The sequence below is a fragment of the Rattus norvegicus genome, chromosome 5 (genome assembly GCF_021556685.1).
Source record: "Rattus norvegicus strain SHRSP/BbbUtx chromosome 5, alternate assembly SHRSP_T2T, whole genome shotgun sequence".
Taxonomy (NCBI): domain Eukaryota; kingdom Metazoa; phylum Chordata; class Mammalia; order Rodentia; family Muridae; genus Rattus; species Rattus norvegicus.
The window spans coordinates 107457094-107481458 of NC_141538.1; the positions used below are offsets into that span (position 1 = coordinate 107457094).

General features: G+C 40.4%; 1 long non-coding RNA gene across 1 annotated transcript; it reads right to left on the bottom strand.

Moving 5' to 3' along the window:
- Nucleotides 1-520: 520 nt before the first annotated feature.
- On the bottom strand, nt 521-24365 carry LOC148005891 (uncharacterized). Its single transcript, XR_015620290.1, has 3 exons — nt 23973-24365; nt 10179-10342; nt 521-1155 (listed from the first exon to the last, which is right to left on the bottom strand). It is a non-coding gene; the product is annotated as an uncharacterized LOC148005891 (long non-coding RNA).

Sequence of the window (24365 nt, forward strand, 5' to 3'; positions counted from 1 at the left end):
AGAAATGTCTCCCAGGGAAGTGCTACTTGTGGCAGAGGGTTGGTAGGTATGGGGCAGACAGAGAACACACAGGAAAAGGGATGCTGGGTGTAGGCTTTCTGCTGTTGTGGCCTTGGAACTTAACCTTCCTATTTCTCTGAGCTTTGGGGGGGGGGGTCAACAATAAATTTGGTTACCATGGCAACAGAGATCCCAGTACATTTAGGATCAAATTACCCTTGAAAAATCAATTGCCCATAAAGCAAGACTACACATAATAATTTAAAATACACCTCTAATTTATACATGTGATAGTTGTCTAATGATGTGAAGCATCTAGTGAGGATATAATATTTTACAATTATTAGTATTTTTGTGGTGGTATCACTCAACTTAAGATGGTTAGGCTGAAAATAGAAGCTAAGGACTATATTTTAACTGTATTGGCCAATGGAAAGTTGGTGCTATTTATGCCCTTTGTTTAGGAATGTCTCAATATACAATTAAACCAATAATGAAAACTGTTTCTATTGATCATTTTGCTTAAATTTATTTATTTATTCACTTTACATCCCAATATCAACCTCTCTTCTTCTTCCAGTACCCCTTCACAAGATCCTTCCTCCATGCCCTCTCCTTTTCTCCTCTGAGAAAGGGAGCCTTCCTCTAGGTATTTCACCCCCTCATCCTTCTACACCCTTCCTCGTTTCCCTCCCCTCCAACCCCATCTCCCCCGAACATCAAGTCAGTGAAGCACTAGACATATCCTCTCCCACTGAGACCAGACACAGGGCCCCAGGGAACCACAGGCCAGCAACAGATTCAGGGACAGTTGGTGCTACAGTTGTTGGGGGACGTGCATGAAAACCAAGCGGTACATCTGTTACATATATGTGTAGGAGGCGTCTTCTACATATGTATGTGTTGGTGGGGGTCTAGGTCCAGTCCATGCTTGCCCTCTGGTTGGTGGTTTATTCTCTGGGAGCTGCCAAGGGTCCAGGTTAGTTGCCTCTCTTGGTCTTCCTGTGAAGTCCCTGTCCTCTTCAGGTCCCTCAATACTTCCTCTGACTCTTCTATAAGACTCCACAAGTTCCACTAATGTTTGACTGTGTATCTCAGCTTCTTTTCCACTGGCTGCTGGGTGGAACCTCCAGGACAGTTATGCTCGGTTCCTGTCTGCAAGCATAGCAGAGTATCATGAATAGTGTTAGGGATTTGTTCTTGCCTATGGGATGGGTTTCAAGTTGGGCCAACCATTGGTTGGCTGTTCCCTCTGTTTCTGCTCTATCCTGTCCCTGCGCATCTTGTAGACAGGACTCATTTTGGGTCAAAGGTTTTCAGGGTGGGTTTCGGTCTTTAACCCTTCACTGGGAGTCCTGCCTGGCTACAGAAAGTGGACACTTCAGGATTCATATCCTTGCATTGATCCCCACTGAACCACTCCCCTCTCCATCAAGATTTCATGGGTTCTTCAGAGTCTATGCTAGTGGGGGTACATCTCTCTGTAACTCCAGTTCTTATGAGGTAGTAGTGACACATGGGTCATGGATTCTAGGCCAGCCTAGACAATACAGAAGACCCTATCTCAGAGATAAAGGAATTCATTATCATAAATTAGCTATGAATATGAGGGAAATTTAGTCACTGACTTGTAGGCTGTAGCTTATAAATGAATCTATTTTTACACTATAGACTTCCTGTCAAGTAATGAGGCAAACATCTTTATTTCTCTGTCTGGGATCTTATGACTCTATAAACACTTAAATGTAGCTGACATTAATAGTTGTGAAGATCAAAACACTGATATGAAATCCATCAGCGATCGACAGTATTTAAAGCAAATGTCTATAATAGATTTAGACACAGAAAGTTTGCAAGGCATTCCTTTAAAAATAAAAGAAAAAAGTTGGTTATATGAATAAGGCTTAAAACACACTTTGTTTTCATATACCCAGAGAACTCTGCCCAGGGAAAGGACTCAATATCTAGCTCATAAGAATGGAAGGTCCTTTCCTGATGGGCAGCTGTGACCACAGATGAAGGCCTTGTGCTCCTGCTTTTCAACTCCTTCTAAGCAGCCTCCACGAAAGCATACCAATGCTATACGCACTAGAGACCTTGAAAAGAAAACCAGTTAAGTAGTGTTCAGAGGGCTGCTGATTTGAAATGACACCATGCTCAACAATTGAGTGGTCTTACTCTCTTTCTTTGTTGTTTATAGTTTCTACCAGGACAAGTGAAAAGTTACTAAAGGTCTTTCTCTAGTATGTATTTTGAGCATTTTCATATATAAGGAAAAGTTCAAAAAATAAAACATTTGAATTGTACAATGACTATCGATTTCAGTGATTTTAAATGTGACTATCATTATACATAAACAATTAGTACTCTTTATGAGTATACATACTTATAACTTATCTCTATTGGCATATAATTTATATTCCATAAGCTTTATCCATTTTAAACACAAAACTCAGTAGTTGTTAGCTGTTTATGTAGTTGTAAGTTTTAGAACATTCCCATAATCCTCTAAAATTTCCTAGGGCCATTTGCATCTCATATTCTACCCCCCCCCCCGGCGGTGGACAAGCACAGATTTTTTCCATAAATTTGATCTAGATAATTGATAATAAAATAAGTTTCATTTAACAATTGAATCCCTATAAACTTGATCTATATCTGATCTGGATAATTCATGTGGATGGAGTCATATATATGATATCATACTTTGCATTTTATTATAATCAGAGTAAACTTGAATTTATCTATATTGAAGCATTCAGTGCTGTATCATTCTTCATACGTGTGTGTGTGTGTGTGTGATATTGTGTATGTGTGGTTTATGTGTATATGTGCATGTGTGTGCACATGCATACGTAAACATCAAGTGTGTTTCCTTGACAGATTTTTATCTTTCAGCTTTTGAGACAGGGTCTCTTATGGAACCCAAAGCTAACCTCCTTGGCTCTGCTCACTGGCCTGTGAGCTTCAGAGATCTGCATGACTCTGCTACCTTAGGACTAATGTTATACAAACACTGCTGTGACCAACATTTACTTAGGTTGTGGGGCTCCAAACTCAGTTCCTTACTTGCTTGCACAGTGATACTTGATCAACTGGGCCAACTCCCCATTCTGATAGTCATATTCTTCTATCACTGAATATTATATGCCAATTTATGTTCACCCAGTAAGTACTTACAGACAATTGTACTGTTTCCAGTATTTTGGGTTATACAGGATTCTACTTTTTAATAGTATCGTGTTGCCTTCCGAAGTGTCAACACTATTTTACATGCCTATTACCAGTGTATGAGGGATTCAGTTTCCTCACACAGACATCAGCATTTGGACAGTGGTCCTCTGACTCTGTGACTGGAGTACAATATGACATGTCATGGTGGTTTTAATGTCCATTTTGCTCATAAGCAATCATGCTGAATATGTTTTCTTGTGCCTTTTTAGGTGAAAAGTTCACTTGGGTTTTGCCATTTTTAAGTTTCTTTTCTCGTTGCGTTATAAAATTTATATAATTCAGATGAAAATCTTTAACTTACAATTTACAAATGTTTTCTTTAATGTGTGAACAATTTTTTGTGATACCCTTTGAAGCATAGAAAACTTTTTTATTTCAGAACAATTTATCTTTTTCTTTTATGATTTGTGCTTTTGTTATCACACTGAACAATATACTTAATAAAAGACCACAAAGAATTTGAATTGTATTTTCTTCCAGATATTTTGAAATTTGAGCTCTTTTTCTTTTACCGTGTGTTTTCAAAAGGCCCACTGCGGAAACAGACCGGATAAACAGTTCTCTGCACCCAAATCCCGTGGGAGGGAGAGCTAAACTTTCAGAGAGGCAGACAAGACTGGGAAACCAGAAGAGACTGCTCTCTGTACATACATCTCGGACGCCAGAGGAAAACACCAAAGGCCATCTGGAACCCTGGTGCACTGAAGCTCCCGGAAGGGGCGGCACAGGTATTCCTGGTTGCTGCCACCGCAGAGAGCCCGTGGGCAGCACCCCACGAGCGAACTTGAGCCTCGGGACCACAGGTAAGACCAACTTTTCTGCTGCAAGAAAGCTGCCTGGTGAACTCAAGACACAGGCCCACAGGAACAGCTGAAGACCTGTAGAGAGGAAAAACTACACGCCCGAAAGCAGAACACTCTGTCCCCATAACTGACTGAAAGAGAGGAAAACAGGTCTACAGCACTCCTGACACACAGGCTTATAGGACAGTCTAGCCACTGTCAGAAATAGCAGAACAAAGTAACACTAGAGATAATCTGATGGCGAGAGGCAAGCGCAGGAACCCAAGCAACAGAAACCAAGACTACTTGGCATCATCGGAGCCCAATTCTCCCACCAAAACAAACATGGAATATCCAAACACACCAGAAAAGCAAGATCTAGTTTCAAAGTCATATTTGATCATGATTCTGGAGGACTTCAAGAAAGACGTGAAAAACTCCCTTGGGAAACACAGGAAAACATTAATAAACAAGTAGAAGCCTACAGAGAGGAATCGCAAAAATCCCTGAAAGAATTCCAGGAAAACACAATCAAACAGTTGAAGGAATTAAAAATGGAAATAGAAGCAATCAAGAAAGAACACATGGAAACAACCCTGGATATAGAAAACCAAAAGAAGAGACAAGGAGCTGTAGATACAAGCTTCACCAACAGAATACAAGAGAGAATCTCAGGAGCAGAAGATTCCATAGAAATCATTGACTCAACTGTCAAAGATAATGTAAAGCGGAAAAAGCTACTGGTCCAAAACATACAGGAAATCCAGGACTCAATGAGAAGATCAAACCTAAGGATAATAAGTATAGAAGAGAGTGAAGACTCCCAGCTCAAAGGACCAGTAAATATCTTCAACAAAATCATAGAAGAAAACTTCCCTAATCTAAAAAAAGAGATACCCATAGGCATACAAGAAGCCTACAGAACTCCAAATAGATTGGACCAGAAAAGAAACACCTCCCGTCACATAATTGTCAAAACACCAAACGCACAAAATAAAGAAAGAATATTAAAAGCAGTAAGGGAAAAAGGTCAAGTAACATATAAAGGCAGACCTATCAGAATCACATCAGACTTCTCGCCAGAAACTATGAAGGCCAGAAGATCCTGGACTGATGTCATACAGACTCTAAGAGAACACAAATGCCAGCCCAGGTTACTGTATCCTGCAAGACTCTCAATTAACATAGATGGAGAAACCAAGATATTCCATGACAAAACCAAATTTACACAATATCTTTCTACAAATCCAGCACTACAAAGGATAATAAATGGTAAAGCCCAACATAAGGAGGCAAGCTATAACCTAGAAGAAGCAAGAAACTAATCGTCTTGGCAACAAAACAAAGAGAATGAAAGCACACAAACATAACCTCACATCCAAATATGAAAATAACAGGAAGCAATAATCACTATTCCTTAATATCTCTCAACATCAATGGCCTCAACTCCCCAATAAAAAGACATAGATTAACAAACTGGATATGCAACAAGGACCCTGCATTCTGCTGCCTACAGGAAACACACCTCAGAGACAAAGACAGACATTACCTCACAGTGAAAGGCTGGAAAACAATTTTCCAAGCAAATGGTCAGAAGAAGCAAGCTGGAGTAGCCATTCTAATATCAAATAAAATCAATTTTCAATTAAAATTCATCAAAAAAGATAAGGAAGGACACTTCATATTCATCAAAGGAAAAATCCACCAAGATGAACTCTCAATCCTAAATATCTATGCCCCAAATACAAGGGCACCTACATATGTAAAAGAAACCTTACTAAAGCTCAAAACACACATTGCACCTCACACAATAATAGTAGGAGATTTCAACACCCCACTCTCATCAATGGACAGATCATGGAAACAGAAATTGAACAGAGATGTAGACAGACTAAGAGAAGTCATGAGCCAAATGGACTTAACGGATATTTATAGAACATTCTATCCTAAAGCAAAAGGATATACCTTCTTCTCAGCTCCTCATGGTACTTTCTCCAAAATTGACCATATAATTGGTCAAAAAACGGGCCTCAACAGGTACAGAAAGATAGAAATAATCCCATGCGTGCTATCGGACCACCACGGCCTAAAACTGGTCTTCAATAACAATAAGGGAAGAATGCCCACATATACGTGGAAATTGAACAATGCTCTACTCAATGATAACCTGGTCAAGGAAGAAATAAAGAAAGAAATTAAAAACTTTTTAGAATTTAATGAAAATGAAGGTACAACATACCCAAACTTATGGGACACAATGAAAGCTGTGCTAAGAGGAAAACTCATAGCGCTGAGTGCCTGCAGAAAGAAACAGGAAAGAGCATATGTCAGCAGCTTGACAGCACACCTAAAAGCTCTAGAACAAAAAGAAGCAAATACACCCAGGAGGAGTAGAAGGCAGGAAATAATCAAACTCAGAGCTGAAATCAACCAAGTAGAAACAAAAAGGACCATAGAAAGAATCAACAGAACCAAAAGTTGGTTCTTTGAGAAAATCAACAAGATAGATAAACCCTTAGCCAGACTAACGAGAGGACACAGAGAGTGTGTCCAAATTAACAAAATCAGAAATGAAAAGGGAGACATAACAACAGATTCAGAGGAAATTCAAAAAATCATCAGATCTTACTATAAAAACCTATATTCAACAAAACTTGAAAATCTTCAGGAAATGGACAATTTCCTAGACAGATACCAGGTACGGAAGTTAAATCAGGAACAGATAAACCAGTTAAACAACCCCATAACTCCTAAGGAAATAGAAGCAGTCATTAAAGGGCTCCCAACCAAAAAGAGCCCAGGTCCAGACGGGTTTAGTGCAGAATTCTACCAAACCTTCAGAGAAGACCTCATACCAATATTATCCAAACTATTCCACAAAATTGAAACAGATGGATCACTACCGAATACCTTCTACGAAGCCACAATTACTCTTATACCAAAACCACACAAAGACACAACAAAGAAAGAGAACTTCAGACCAATTTCCCTTATGAATATCGACGCAAAAATACTCAACAAAATTCTGGCAAACTGAATCCAAGAGCACATCAAAACAATCATCCACCATGACCACGTAGGCTTCATCCCAGGCATGCAGGGATGGTTTAATATACGGAAAACCATCAACGTGATCCATTATATAAACAAACTGAAAGAACAAAACCACATGATCATTTCATTAGACGCTGAGAAAGCATTTGACAAAATTCAACACCCCTTCATGATAAAAGTCCTGGAAAGAATAGGAATTCAAGGCCCATAGCTGAACATAGTAAAAGCCATATACAGCAAACCAGTTGCTAACATTAAACTAAATGGAGAGAAACTTGAAGCAATCCCACTAAAATCAGGGACTAGACAAGGCTGCCCACTCTCTCCCTACTTATTCAATATAGTTCTTGAAGTTCTAGCCAGAGCAATCAGACAACAAAAGGAGGTCAAGGGGATACAGATCGGAAAAGAAGAAGTCAAAATATCACTGTTTGCAGATGATATGATAGTATATTTAAGTGATCCCAAAAGTTCCACCAGAGAACTACTAAAGCTGTTAAACAACTTCAGCAAAGTGGCTGGGTATAAAATTAACTCAAATAAATCAGTAGCCTTCCTCTATACAAAAGAGAAACAAGCCGAGAAAGAAATTAGGGAAACGACACCCTTCATAATAGACCCAAATAATATAAAGTACCTCGGTGTGACTTTAACCAAGCAAGTAAAAGATCTGTACAATAAGAACTTCAAGACACTGAAGAAGGAAATTGAAGAAGACCTCAGAAGATGGAAAGATCTCCCATGCTCATGGATTGGCAGGATTAATATAGTAAAAATGGCCATTTTACCAAAAGCAATCTACAGATTCAATGCAATCCCCATCAAAATACCAATCCAATTCTTCAAAGAGTTAGACAGAACAATTTGCAAATTCATCTGGAATAACAAAAAACCCAGGATAGCTAAAGCTATCCTCAACAATAAAAGGACTTCAGGGGGAATCACTATCCCTGAACTCAAGCAGTATTACAGAGCAATGGTGATAAAAACTGCATGGTATTGGTACAGAGACAGACAGACAGACCAATGGAACAGAATTGAAGACCCAGAAATGAACCCACACACCTATAGTCACTTGATTTTTGACAAAGGAGCCAAAACCATCCAATGGAAAAAAGATAGCATTTTCAGCAAATGGTGCTGCTTCAACTGGAGGGCAACATGTAGAAGAATGCAGATCGATCCATGCTTATCACCCTGTACAAAGCTTAAGTCCAAGTGGATCAAGGACCTCCACATCAAACCAGACACACTCAAACTAATAGAAGAATAACTAGGGAAGCATCTGGAACACATGGGCACTGGAAAAAATTTCCTGAACAAAACACCAATGGCTTACGCTCTAAGATCAAGAATTGACAAATGGGATCTCATAAAACTGCAAAGTTTCTATAAGGCAAAGGACACTGTGGTTAGGACAAAACGGCAACCAACAGATTGGGAAAAGATCTTTACCAATCCTACAACAGATAGAGGCCTTATATCCAAAATATACAAAGAACTCAAGAAGTTAGACCGCAGGGAAACAAATAACCCTATTAAAAAATGGGGTTCAGAGCTAAACAAAGAATTCACAGCTGAGGAATGCCGAATGGCTGAGAAACACCTAAAGAAATGTTCAACATCTTTAGTCATAAGGGAAATGCAAATCAAAACAACCCTGAGATTTCACCTCACACCAGTGAGAATGGCTAAGATCAAAAACTCAGGGGACAACAGATGCTGGCGAGGATGTGGAGGAAGAGGAACACTCCTCCATTGTTGGTGGGATTGCAAACTGGTACAACCATTCTGGAAATCAGTCTGGAGGTTCCTCAGAAAATTGGACATTGAACTGCCTGAGAATCCAGCTATACCTCTCTTGGGCATATACCCAAAAGATGCCCCAACATATAAAAAAGACACGTGCTCCGCTATGTTCATTGCAGCCTCATGTATAATAGCCAGAAGCTGGAAAGAACCCAGATGCCCTTCAACAGAGGAATGGATACAGAAAATGTGGTACATCTACACAATGGAATATTACTCAGCTATCAAAAACAACGACTTTATGAAATTCGTAGGCAAATGGTTGGAACTGGAAAACATCATCCTGAGTGAGCTAACCCAATCACAGAAAGACATACATGGTATGCACTCATTGATAAGTGGCTATTAGCCCAAATGCTTGAATTACCCTAGATGCCTAGAACAAATGAAACTCAAGACGGATGATCAAAATGTGAATGCTTCACTCCTTCTTTAAAAGGGGAACAAGAATACCCTTGGCAGGGAAGAGAGAGGCAAAGATTAAAACAGAGACTGAAGGAACACCCATTCAGTGTCTGCCCCACATGTGGCCCATACATATATACCCAATTAGACAAGATGGATGAAGCAAAGAAGTGCAGACCGACAGGAGCCGGATGTAGATCGCTCCTGAGAGACACAGCCAGAATACAGCAAATACAGAGGCGAATGCCAGCAGCAAACCACTGAACTGAGAATAGGACCCCCGTTGAAGGAATCAGAGAAAGAACTGGAAGAGCTTGAAGGGGCTCGAGACCCCATATGTACAACAATGCCAAGCAACCAGAGCTTCCAGGGACTAAGCCCCTACCCAAAGACTATACATGGACTGACCCTGGACTCTGACCTCATAGGTAGCAATGAATATCCTAGTAAGAGCACCAGTGGAAGGGGAAGCCCTGGGTCCTGCTAAGACTGAACCCCCAGTGAACTAGACTGTTGTGGGGAGGGCGGCAATGGGGGGGAGGATTGGGAGGGGAACACCCATAAGGAAGGGGAGGGGGGAGGGGGATGTTTGCCCGGATACCGGGAAAGGGAATAACACTCGAAATGTATATAAGAAATACTCAAGTTAATTTAAAAAAAAAGGGATTTAAAAAAAAAAAAGACAGGGATTTTTATCATCTACCTGTATTCTGCTTTCCTGGGAGGATTAGAAGATTGTTTTTGTTTTCTTACTTTCTACTATAAAGAACGATATGAACCGAATGTTCCAGAACCTTGAGCCAGAAACATGCTTTCTTCCTCTAAGTTGCCATGTGATTTTAAAACTTATAATTAGAAGGACTGGGGGGACAGCTCAACCAGGAAAGTGCTTACCCTGCAAGCCTGCAGACATGATTTCAGCTCCAAAGTTCACGTAATAGCCAATAGTAGTAGTAACAATGATGATGATGATGATGATGATGATGATGATGATGATAATGATAATGATGATGATAACAATAATGAAAAAGTCCTGCACCTGAGACTCAAGGAACATTCTGGAAAGGGGGCAGAAAATTTGTAAGAGCATGGAATTAGGGAATTGTCTATGACACTGTGTCTCTTAATAAACTCAGAAGCTGTATTCATAAAAAAAAAACAAAAAAAAAACAAAAAAAAAACAAAAGGCCCACTGCTTCTTACCTTTATATGGTCTGCTTTGCTGTTGATATTTTTATCATATTTTAATGCCATGTATTATACTTCTCAGGTTAAGAATGTCTGATTTTTAAAAGTTATTTGTTGGTAAAGTTTCTCTGACAAATCACTGATTTGTATTTTCTTGAAGATCATTGAGTTTCCTTGTAAAAACCATTTTAATTGTTCATATTAATCTGTATGTGTTAATTCCTAATGGTTGGTTTTTCCAGCTTTTGTCTACTAAGTAATGTGATAGCTGCCTAACATTCTTGATGCTCCTTGTTAGACAACATCTGTGTATTGAGGACTGGGCGCCTGCTTCAGTCTTTCTCATTTTCCCAAGAAAATGTGGTCCTTGACATGGTCATGGCCATGTCAACAGCACACCATCCTCTGAGGATTTTACTCTCTCAGGACTTTGCTATTCTGTGCAGAGTCGACAATTCTTCATACACAGAATCATGCTACCTTCAAGTGAAGACAGTGACAGCCTTTCATCCCAAACTAGGCCCCTCCATCATTCTTATTTTCTTTTTTATACTTGATAAGCCTCTAGTATAATGGTGAGCATGCCCAATGGGGGCAAATATTCTCCTTGTTACTGGCTTGAGCCACAAGCAATACAACCATTTTTTTTCTTTTTTTTAAAGTTATTTTTAAAGTTATCATAGGAAGTAATGGGTTCCATTATGACATTTTGTTTCCTCAACACATACACACACATGTGCACAACACACAGATACACACACACACACACACACACACACACACACACACACAGAGAGAGAGAGAGAGAGAGAGAGAGAGAGAGAGAGAGAGAGAGAGAGAGAGAGAGAGCTTTCTCCCAAACCTTACTCCTTCCTTGCTGGTCCTGTCTCTCTCTTACACTGGCATTTGTGTTGTTTATCAAGTTGCCACTTTTTCCTTCTGTTCTTCCTCTCATGAAAGCTTTTGATGTGAATGCTTGAAGGATTATCATAATGCCTCTGTGCATATAATCTTCGGTGATCATTTGTTTTCTTTATTCTATTAATGTGATGTACTATGATTTACTTGGGAACATTAAGCTGATATTTCATTCTTAGGATTAATCCTACTTGGTCATGATGTTTAATTCCTTGAATATGTTACTAATTTGTTCAGTTATTGGGTTGCTTGTTAGCTGTATTGATGTGTGATTTTCTGTTCTTGTTATGTATTTCGTTGGTGAAAAGGTGATATTGGATTCAGTGAGTTGTGAGACCATCATCCTCTATATTCTGAAGGCATTTTTTAAAGATTGGTATTATTTGTCCTTCAGTATTTGATAGAATTTGTTAAGGAAGCAATCTATGCCTGGGCTTTGCTTTATGGGAAGGTTTTGATTATGAAATCAATTTACTTTCTAGAAATTCTATTTGTTTTGGAATCAGTTTTAGTAATTTGTGTCCATTGGGAATTTGTGTTTTCTAACTTGTTGAATCTGTTGGCATATAATTGCCGAACAGTCTGTTGTGACCCTTTTTTTTTCTGTCTCTGTGAAATTGTTAGTACTTCTCTTTTATTCAGTTCTGGTCACTTCTATGATGTTCCTCATCTTAGTTACTCTAAGTCAATGTACCAGTTACTATTTTCTGTTGCTGTGATAAAAGACCACTGCCAGGGCAACTTACATAAAATGGGCTTATGGTTTCAGAAAATGAGAGTCCATGGTGGCAGAGATAGATGTGGAGACAAGAATAGCTGAGAGCTCACACCTTGAGGTATAACCATGATGCAGAGAGTGTGCTGGAAAGCCCACCCACTAAGCCCCAAGCAAGGCCATGCCTCAGAATCCTCCCCAAATATTTACCAACTGTTGACCAAGTACCCAAATGCCCAAGACTCCTGGTTAACAATTCGTTCAGTATACCACATTCTACTTCCCGTCCCCCATAGTCTTATGGCCATATCATAACACAAAATGTAGTATAATTTCAAAAGACCCCATTTTTGACAGTCACAGCACCATTTAAAAGTCCAAAAATTCAAAATGTTTCCTGAGACTCAAGGTATATTCTTAATAATAAAATAAAAAATATAAAGTAAAACAGCAAATTACATATAATGGTACACAATATGCAAATGGGAAGAAAGGGGGCATAGTGAGGGAATACTGGACCAAAGCAAGACAAAAACAAGCAGGGCAAATGCCAAATCCTGTAGTTCCATGTCTGATGTCAAATGCATTAGTTGGCTCTGTCATAGCAATAGCCCATTTCCTGGCAACATCTTCTCTTCAGTTACTTTTCTATTGCTGTGATAAGGGCAGCTTGACTAAGGTAACTTAGAAAAGAAAGGGTTTATTTGGGACTTAAGGTTTTACAAGGTTAGCGTCCATATGGCAAAGCAAAGGCAGGAACAGCCAAGAACACACATCTCAAGCTGCAAGCAAAAAGCACATAGAGCACTGGAAATGACATGAATATTTGGAAACCTCAGAGTCCACCCCACAGTGATATATTTCCTCTAGCAAGACCACACATCCTAATTCTCCTAACAAGTAACATCTGGGGACCATGTCATAATCAAGTTTCTGAGAGTCATGGGGGGCATTTCAAACCACCATAGTCAGGGTTTCTTAATGTTGATAATCAAGAAGCAAAACCCACCACCAACAACAAAACGTTTAGTAGGGTTTACATTTTTTTCTTTCCTATTTCCTTTATTTTAGTTCTATTACCATTTAATCATCTGCTTATTCTGGGTTTAGTGTGTTATTTATCGCGTATCTTTGCTATTGGTCTGCGATCTTTTCTTTTTTGCTAATACTGACATTTAAAATTACAGTATCTTTCAAACAGGTTGCTTTTCGTTGTGCATTCGACAAACCTTAACTTTGAAAAATTAATTTGTTTGCATGAAGTTTGGCAAATCTTTAATTCTCTGGATCTGTTCTTTGGTAGCTTGAAGTCAATCTTTTATTTTCTAATTATTCTATTATGGTGTTTAATGTAAGTGGGATCCATGATCTGTGCTTTGTGGCATCTCAAACTTTCTGGGGTTTACACTGCACTTGCTATTAGATTTGCACACTGCCTCTTGGGGTTCTCTATGAGAATTCTGGGGTACATTTCCTGTCATCCCTGGGTTTTCCTTTGAAATCTGGAGGGAAGCTACTGTGATCGCACAGTTCTTGTACTTCATAAAATGCAAAACCAGGATCATACTGATGGTGTCATGGTGTGCTGCCAACTTAAGCAATGGATTGCATGGTGCCTCTAAATGTCTGCGATCCTGAATGTGGGAACTGTGTCTTCAGTTGGTCCCATGGGAGCCAAGCACATCTTACAGCAAAGTCTCATAGGAGTTACAGCCATGATTCTTAGATGTCTGACTTCCTTTTTTTTTTTTTAGTGTTCTTTTTTTTTAAATTTTTTTATTATTTTTTTTTATTAACTTGAGTATTTCTTATATACATTTCAAGTGTTATTCCCTTTCCCAATATCCGGGCAAACATCCCCCTCCCCCCTCCCCTTCCTTATGGGTGTCCCCCTCCCAACCCTCCCCCCATTGCCGCCCTCCCCCCATAGTCTAGTTCACTGGGGGTTCAGTCTTAGCAGGACCCAGGGCTTCCCCTTCCACTGGTGCTCTTACTAGGATATTCATTGCTACCTATGGGGTCAGAGTCCAGGGTCAGTCCATGTATAGTATTTAGGCAGTGGCTTAGTCCCTGGAAGCTCTGGTTGCTTGACATTGTTGTACTTTTGGGGTCTCGAGCCCCTTCAAGCTCTTCCAGTTCTTTCTCTGATTCCTTCAACGGGGGACCTATTCTCAGTTCAGTGGTTTGCTGCTGGCATTCGCCTCTGTATTTGCTGTATTCTGGCTGTGTCTCTCAGGAGCGATCTACATCCAGCTCCTGTCGGTCTGCACTTCTTTGCTTCATCCATCTTGTCCAATTGGGTGGCTGTATATGTATGGGCCACATGTGAGGCAGGCTCTGAATGGGTGTTCCTTCAGTCTCTGTTTTAATCTTTGCCTCTCCCTTCCCAGCCAAGGGTATTCTTTTTCCTCATTTAAAGAAGGAGTGAAGCATTCACATTTTGATCAACCGTTTTGAGTTTCATTTGTTCTAGGGATCTAGGGTAATTCAAGCATTTGGGCTAATAGCCACTTATCAATGAGTGCATACCATGTATGTCTTTCTGTGATTGGGTTAGCTCACTCAGGATGATATTTTCCAGTTCCAACCATTTGCCTACGAATTTCATAAACTCGTTGTTTTTGATAGCTGAGTAATATTCCATTGTGTAGATGTACCACATTTTCTGTATCCATTCCTCTGTTGAAGGGCATCTGGGTTCTTTCCATTTTCTGGCTATTATAAATAAGGCTGCGATGAACATAGTGGAGCACGTGTCTCTTTTATATGTTGAGGCATCTTTTGGGTATATGCCCAAGAGAGGTATAGCTGGATTCTCAGGCAGTTCAATGTCCAATTTTCTGAGGAACCTCCAGGCTGATTTCCAGAATGGTTTTACCAGTCTGCAATCCCACCAACAATGGAGGAGTGTTCCTCTTTCTCCACATCCTCGCCAGCATCTGCTGTCACCTGAGTTTTTGATCTTAGCCATTCTCACTGGTGTGAGGTGAAATCTCAGGGTTGTTTTGATTTGCATTTCCCTTATGACTAAAGATGTTGAACATTTCTTTAGGTGTTTCTCAGCCATTCGGCATTCCTCAGCTGTGAATTCTTTGTTTAGCTCTGAACCCCATTTTTTAATAGGGTTATTTGTTTCCCTGCGGTCTAACTTCTTGAGTTCTTTGTATATTTTGGATATAAGGCCTCTATCTGTTGTAGGATTGGTAAAGATCTTTTCCCAATCTGTTGGTTGCCGTTTTGTCCTAACCACAGTGTCCTTTGCCTTACAGAAGCTTTGCAGTTTTATGAGATCCCATTTGTCGATTCTTGATCTTAGAGCATAAGCCATTGGTGTTTTGTTCAGGAAATTTTTTCCAGTGCCCATATGTTCCAGATGCTTCCCTAGTTTTTCTTCTATTAGTTTGAGTGTGTCCGGTTTGATGTGGAGGTCCTTGATCCACTTGGACTTAAGCTTTGTACAGGGTGATAAGGATGGATCGATCTGCATTCTTCTACATGTTGCCCTCCAGTTGAAGCAGCACCATTTGCTGAAAATGCTATCTTTTTTCCATTTGATGGTTTTGGCTCCTTTGTCAAAAATCAAGTGACCATAGGTGTGTGGGTTCATTTCTGGGTCTTCAATTCTATTCCATTGGTCTATCTGTCTGTCTCTGTACCAATACCATGCAGTTTTTATTACTATTGCTCTGTAATACTGCTTGAGTTCAGGGATAGTGATTCCCCCTGAAGTCCTTTTATTGTTGAGGATAGTTTTAGCTATCCTGGGTTTTTTGTTATTCCAGATGAATTTGCAAATTGTTCTGTCTAACTCTTTGAAGAATTGGATTGGTATTTTGATGGGGATTGCATTGAATCTGTAGATTGCTTTTGGTAAAATGGCCATTTTTACTAAATTAATCCTGCCAATCCATGAGCATGGGAGATCTTTCCATCTTCTGAGGTCTTCTTCAATTTCTTTCCTCAGTGTCTTGAAGTTCTTATTGTACAGATCTTTTACTTGCTTGGTTAAAGTCACACCGAGGTACTTTATATTATTTGGGTCTATTATGAAGGGTGTCATTTCCCTAATTTCTTTCTCGGCTTGTTTCTCTTTTGTATAGAGGAAGGCAACTGATTTATTTGAGTTAATTTTATACCCAGCCACTTTGCTGAAGTTGTTTATCAGCTTTAGTAGTTCTCTGGTGGAACTTTTGGGATCACTTAAATATACTTTCATGTCATCTGCGAATAGTGATATTTTGACCTCTTCTTTTCCGATCTGTATCCCCTTGATCTCCTTTTGTTGTCTGATTGCTCTGGCTAGAACTTCAAGAACTATATTGAATAAGTAGGGAGAGAGTGGGCAGCCTTGTCTAGTCCCTGATTTTAGTGGGATTGCTTCAAGTTTCTCTCCATTTAGTTTAATGTTAGCAACTGGTTTGCTGTATGTGGCTTTTACTATGTTTAGGTATGGGCCTTGAATTCCTATTCTTTCCAGGACTTTTATCATGAAGGGGTGTTGAATTTTGTCAAATGCTTTCTCAGCATCTAATGAAATAATCATGTGGTTCTGTTCTTTCAGTTTGTTTATATAATGGATCACGTTGATGGTTTTCCGTATATTAAACCATCCCTGCATGCCTGGGATGAAGCCTACTTGATCATGGTGGATGATTGTTTTGATGTGCTCTTGAATACGGTTTGCCAGAATTTTATTGAGTATTTTTGCATCGATATTCATAAGGGAAATTGGTCTGAAGTTCTCTTTCTTTGTTGTGTCTTTGTGTGGTTTAGGTATAAGAGTAATTGTGGCTTCGTAGAAGGAATTCGGTAGTGATCCATCTGTTTCAATTTTGTGGAATAGTTTGGATAATATTGGTATGAGGTCTTCTATGAAGGTTTGATAGAATTCTGCACTAAACCCGTCTGGACCTGGGCTCTTTTTGGTTGGGAGACCTTTAATGACTGCTTCTATTTCCTTAGGAGTTATGGGGTTGTTTAACTGGTTTATCTGTTCCTGATTTAACTTCGATACCTGGTATCTGTCTAGGAAATTGTCCATTTCCTGAAGATTTTCAAGTTTTGTTGAATATAGGTTTTTATAGTAAGATCTGATGATTTTTTGAATTTCCTCTGAATCTGTTGTTATGTCTCCCTTTTCATTTCTGATTTTGTTAATTTGGACGCACTCTCTGTGTCCTCTCGTTAGTCTGGCTAAGGGTTTATCTATCTTGTTGATTTTCTCAAAGAACCAACTTTTGGTTCTGTTGATTCTTTCTATGGTCCTTTTTGTTTCTACTTGGTTGATTTCAGCTCTGAGTTTGATTATTTCCTGCCTTCTACTCCTCCTGGGTGTATTTGCTTCTTTTTGTTCTAGAGCTTTTAGGTGTGCTGTCAAGCTGCTGACATATGCTCTTTCCTGTTTCTTTCTGCAGGCACTCAGCGCTATGAGTTTTCCTCTTAGCACAGCTTTCATTGTGTCCCATAAGTTTGGGTATGTTGTACCTTCATTTTCATTAAATTCTAAAAAGTTTTTAATTTCTTTCTTTATTTCTTCCTTGACCAGGTTATCATTGAGTAGAGCATTGTTCAATTTCCACGTATATGTGGGCATTCTTCCCTTATTGTTATTGAAGACCAGTTTTAGGCCGTGGTGGTCCGATAGCACGCATGGGATTATTTCTATCTTTCTGTACCTGTTGAGGCCCGTTTTTTGACCAGTTATATGGTCAATTTTGGAGAAAGTACCATGAGGAGCTGAGAAGAAGGTATATCCTTTTGCTTTAGGATAGAATGTTCTATAAATATCCGTTAAGTCCATTTGGCTCATGACTTCTCTTAGTCTGTCGACATCACTGTTTAATTTCTGTTTCCATGATCTGTCCATTGATGAGAGTGGGGTGTTGAAATCTCCCACTATTATTGTGTGAGGTGCAATGTGTGCTTTGAGCTTTAGTAAGGTTTCTTTTATGTATGTAGGTGCCCTTGTATTTGGGGCATAGATATTTAGGATTGAGAGTTCATCTTGGTGGATTTTCCCTTTGATGAATATGAAGTGTCCTTCCTTATCTTTTTTGATGAATTTTAATTGAAAATTGATTTTATTTGATATTAGAATGGCTACTCCAGCTTGCTTCTTCTGACCATTTGCTTGGAAAATTGTTTTCCAGCCTTTCACTCTGAGGTAGTGTCTGTCTTTGTCTCTGAGGTGTGTTTCCTGTAGGCAGCAGAATGCAGGGTCCTCGTTGTGTATCCAATTTGTTAATCTATGTCTTTTTATTGGGGAGTTGAAGCCATTGATATTGAGAGATATTAAGGAATAGTGATTATTGCTTCCCGTTATATTCATATTTGGATGTGAGGTTATGTTTGTGTGCTTTCATTCTCTTTGTTTTGTTGCCAAGACGATTAGTTTCTTGCTTCTTCTAGGGTATAGCTTGCCTCCTTATGTTGGGTTTTACCATTTATTATCCTTTGTAGTGCTGGATTTGTGGAAAGATATTGTGTAAATTTGGTTTTGTCATGGAATATCTTGGTTTCTCCATCAATGTTAATTGAGAGTTTTGCTGGATACAGTAACCTGGGCTGGCGTTTGTGTTCTCTTAGGGTCTGTATAACATCAGTCCAGGATCTTCTGGCCTTCATAGTTTCTGGCGAGAAATCTGGTGTGATTCTGATAGGTCTGCCTTTATATGTTACTTGACCTTTTTCCCTTACTGCTTTTAATATTCTTTCTTTATTTTGTGCGTTTGGTGTTTTGACAATTATGTGACGGGAGGTGTTTCTTTTCTGGTCCAATCTATTTGGAGTTCTGTAGGCTTCTTGTATGTCTATGGGTATCTCTTTTTTTAGGTTAGGGAAGTTTTCTTCTATGATTTTGTTGAAGATATTTACTGGTCCTTTGAGCTGGGAGTCTTCACTCTCTTCTATACCTATTATCCTTAGGTTTGATCTTCTCATTGAGTCCTGGATTTCCTGTATGTTTTGTACCAGTAGCTTTTTCCTCTTTACATTATCTTTGACAGTTGAGTCAATGATTTCTATGGAATCTTCTGCTCCTGAGATTCTCTCTTCCATCTCTTGTATTCTGTTGGTGAAGCTTGTATCTACAGCTCCTTGTCTCTTCTTTTGGTTTTCTATATCCAGGGTTGTTTCCATGTGTTCTTTCTTGATTGCTTCTATTTCCATTTTTAATTCCTTCAGCTATTTGATTGTGTTTTCCTGGAATTCTTTCAGGGATTTTTGTGACTCCTCTCTATGGGCTTCTCCTTGTTTATTTATGTTTTCCTGGAATTCTTTCAGGGATTTTTGTGTCTCCTCTCTATGGGCTTCTACTTGTTTATTTATGTTTTCCTGGAATTCTTTCAGGGATTTTTGCGATTCTTTCAGGGATTTTTGCGATTCCTCTCTGTAGGCTTCTACTTGTTCTCTAAGGGAGTTCTTCACGTCTTTCTTGAAGTCCTCCAGCATCATGATCAAAAATGATTTTGGAACTAGATCTTGCTTTTCTGGTGTGTTTGGATATTCCATGTTTGTTTTGATGGGAGAACTGGGCTCCGATGGTGCCATGTAGTCTTGGTTTCTGTTGCTTGGGTTCCTGCGCTTGCCTCTCGCCATCAGATTATCTCTAGTGTTACTTTGTTCTGCTATTTCTGACAGTGGCTAGACTGTCCTATAAGCCTGTGTGTCAGGAGTGCTGTAGACCTGTTTTCCTCTCTTTCAGTCAGTTATGGGGACAGAGTGTTCTGCTTTCCGGCGTGTGGTTTTTCCTCTCTACAGGTCTTCAGCTGTTCCTGTGGGCCTGTGTCTTGAGTTCACTAGGCAGCTTTCTTGCAGCAGAAAAGTTGGTCTTACCTGTGGTCCCAAGGCTCAAGTTCGCTCGTGGGGTGCTACCCACGGGCTCTCTGCAGCGGCAGCAACCAGGAAGACCTGTGCCGCCGTTTCCGGGAGCTTCAGTGCACCAGGGTTCCAGATGGTCTTTGGCTTTTTCCTCTGGCGTCCGAGATGTGTGTGCAGAGAGCAGTCTCTTCTGGTTTCCCAGGCTTGTCTGCCTCTCTGAAGGTTCAGCTCTCCCTCCCACGGGATTTGGGTGCAGAGAACTGTTTATCAGGTCTGTTTCTTTCAGGTTCCAGCGGTGTCTCAGGCAGGTGTCCTGCCGCTCCTGGGCCCTCCCCCACGGGAGCCCAGAGGCCTTATACAGTTTCCTCTTGGGCCAGGGATGTGGGCAGGGGTGAGCAGTTTTGGTGGTCTCTTCCGCTCTGCAGCCTCAGGAGTGCCCACCTGACCAGGCGGTTGGGTCTCTCTCTCACAGGGTCTGGGGGCAGAGAGCTGCTGCGGGCCGGGATCCGCGGGTGTCTGACTTCCTTTTAATTCCAGAGAAACCACTGAGGTGTCCTCCCTATTGTCCCAACACAAAATACTGAAGTCTTTGGTGGCCAGAATCTTTTCACCAGCCATACTTTTCTAGTCCCCAGCTTCGTATGTGCCACCTCTCTAGGGAAGCCATGAGTTTTCCAAATCCCTCCATTCTGCTTTGTGCTCACCATCTTCACTGTAAACTTGGCTAAAAGTATCTGTAAGCAGCTGCATCCTAGCCTGGTTGGTTGCTAGGCTACTTTTTAAAGAGACCGAATCTCTCCACCATATTAAGTAGTCTGTCACCTTTAAAGTCAGCATCACTTCACTCAAAGTCCCAGGATGAGAGCACCAAGTGTTTCTCAGAATATAATATGCATGGACTCTAACCCAATTCTGAGAGTACGTACTGCTGTCACCTGAAACTTCAAGAACATGTTCCTCAACACTTCTCTATCTACATTCTGAACTCCTCATTCTTATCGGTTATTTTATTTATTTACATTTTAAATAAATGTTATCCCCCTTCCTCGTTTCCCTCCCCAAACCCCCATCCCCTCTCCACTACTCCTTCCTCCATGAGGGTGCTCCTCCTCTCCACATCTACTCCTGCCTCAGTGCCCTAGCACCCTACCCTGAGTCATTGAGCCTCCACAGGACCAAGTGGAGTGATGTCTCCCCTCCCAGTGATGTCTAATTAAGGTGATCCTCTGCTACACGTGCAGCTTGAGCCATGGGTCCCTTCTCCATGTGTACTCTTTGGTTGATAGTTTAGTCCCTGGGAGCTTTGGGAGGTTAGGCTGGTTGGTTTTGTTGTTCTTCCTATGGGGTTGCAAACCCCTTCAGCTCCTTCAGTCCTTGCCCTAACTTCTCCACTGGGGTCCTCACACTCACTCTGATGTTTGGCTGTGTGCATCCACATCTGTATTGGTCAGATTTTGGCAGAGCCTCTCAGGGGCCAGCTATATCAGGCTCCTGTCAGCAAGCACGTCTTGGCATCAGCAATAGTGTCTGGGTTTGGTGTCTACAGAAGGGTTAGATCCCCAGGTGGGGCAGTCTCTGGATGGCCTTTTCTTTAGTCTCTGTTCTATACTTTGTCCCTGCATTTCCTTTTGAACTTTTAAGCTCTCACCAGAACTGCCCAGAAGGCCTTACATTGTTCTTAGTCTTCTCTAACCATTAACGCCAAGTTTGTCTTAAAAACTAGTCCCACTGGTCTATGACCCACACCATCAGTGAAGTTACAGCTGCAGCTCCCTTCTTTGGCACAAAAATTCTGATAGACTTTTCATCATTATACCACTATATATTATACCTAATATAAACAACTTAAAAGGAGGCATTTATTTTGACTATATCCCAGGGTCACTAACCCTACAGTGAGACAGCACATCATGGTGGTGAGCTCTTCTGTCATTCAGGACAGAGAAAGATGCTTGCACTAACTGCTTTCTCCCTTTCTTTCTAGCCCTGGCCTATGGGATGGTGTTGCTCACACTCAGGCACTGCTAGAACCATTCTTATAGAAATGCTCATCATAACCTTACTACTATGCCAGCAGATTCTTAGTCAGTAGAGAGCTGAGATCCACCATCACAGTTTTCCACAGGAGCTTGCAAAGGTCCTTCCTTCTGCAGTCTGTGAATATAATGTCTATAAGCCAGCTAGAGCCATTTGGCTGATGATGCTGTATCATTCTTCTGTATCTTTACTGATTGTATTGCTAATATTGATCTTCTAGGAAGGATCGACTCCTGTTAGGTTTGAACTCCTGGAGGCAATATGAAGTTGTATTATAAGACTTTGGATTCTGCCCCTAATAAGGATGGGGTACAGCATACGATGCAGCCCTCAAACTACAGAGTGGTCCATGGATTTTCCCTGAACCACAACCCACACTTCCTTACGTCTATTAAAGCCTCTGTTCAGCTAAGCAGTAGTCACTGATTGCTTTAAGAACAACTAGTAAGTATACACTTGTGTTTCCAGATTAGCAATTCTTAAAAGTTTTGGAGTCTTGGATTCTTTGAGATATTTTCTGAAAACTCTAGATTCTAAATCATCGCAAAAAAATTGTAAATTTACATATAAAGCATTTTCCAATTCATACAACTTATCGCACTAAAGAGTTCTCTCCTTTGTATAAATATAAAAATGATGTCTGCACAAGAAGAGGGAGGGCAGAAGAATATGAGGGAATAGTCTAAACATTATACCATATCTGTGTATGAGCACTGAAAAATATTCTAAGAATTATGTCTTTTGCTTAGTTTTCACCTAAATACATTGAACACTTAGATGAAGAGGCCCAAACACTCATATAATATTAAAAGTAGAATTTAATTCTGAAGGTTTAGTTTGAGGTAGAGAAGGTCATTGGAAAGTTTGAGATGATCTTGGATGTGGCAATATGTATGACTTTGACCCACATACCTTTTCAAATATTCATCTCGATGACTGAGAAATTTAAAAGTATATTAGGTATCTGTTGCTTCCACTGCCAGACAAGGACAGACTTATTTCCAGACACTTCGATTCCCGCAAGGTCTCAAGATTCATCATGTTGAATTTCTTTTCCACTGCCTCATTTCTTACTCCTGATGCCTAAAGTCACTGTCTGCCAGCATGACTGGTGCTGTGCAAGGAACCAATATGGGGCTGCATCCTAAGTCTGCATTTGTATTTTAAGCAAACAATGTGAAATACGTTTCTCCTCCATGTTTGATTGTCCTCAGGCTTCTGTCTGTAGTTAGCTTGCTAAGATGTTGTCCTATCTGATTTACAAAAGTGCTTCTAGCTTCATGGGGTTGATTTTATTAACTCGGTTAACATTTCCATGTCTAACTTTATCTTCTAGGATAACAAAGCATTTACCTTAGCCAACATAGTTTTTCTGTTTGTATTTAACTCCTATCCATAATGGTAATTATAATGTCTTGAGTGGAAAAGTCATAGAGAAATACAAATCCCAAAGGAGCACTTCTGATTAGTTAGGGTTTTACTGTTGTGAACAGACACTACGGACCAAGGCAACTCTTATAAGGATAACATTTAATTGGGGAAGGAAGGCTTACAGGTCCAGAGGTTGCCCATTATCATCAAGGTAGGAGCATGGCAGCATTCAGGCGAGCATGGTGCAGGAGGAGCTGAGAATTCCATACCTTCAAATGAAGGCCGCTAGGGGAAGACTGGCTCCCACGTGGTTAGGAAGATGACCGGTCTCATTGCCCATGCCCACGGTGACACACTTCCTCCAACAAGCCCACACCTCCAAAGAGTGCCACTCAGACCAAGCATATTCAAACTACCACAACCTTCTTACCAGGTTACACAGAAAAAGACCTCCGCTTCCCCCTAAAAATCTTAAACTTTCTCCTGATACTCCATTCAGTTAATGCCTTCGGAACTCGTCCTTAAGAAAACCAGTGATTCTCTGCCTAGCAAAATCATTTATATTTTGCTCTCACTTCTCCACAAAATCATTTGAAAACGAGGGGAATAAAGCTCTCACTCTGATGAAACCGAGAACTTACTCGTAAGTGGATGGTGACGAACTTCTTTCCTGAAGTTTCTCTGGCTGAAACGCATACGGATGAGGACTGTAATGAGTCGTGATGGCATACAGAGCCTCTTTGTTCATCAAAGGGACAGCCCAGATGTGTTATCAAGTCCTGCAGGGACTCCATCTGTGCATGGAATAGCAAGATGATACGCCTGGGGAAGTTTTCTTGGCAAAGAACCTTGTCACCATTTTGAACACAGTGAGGGCCTTTGAAGTTTTCAATCAGGGCTCAGGACAAAAGGGGTTCTTCTTTGTAGCATCGGCCTATACCCAGCTGTTCAATGTCAGTTATGGCCGCAGAGATTTAATGCCATGGTTTTTTAAAGGGAGGATGGATACCGTCCTTCCTTCTTCCACAAACGGG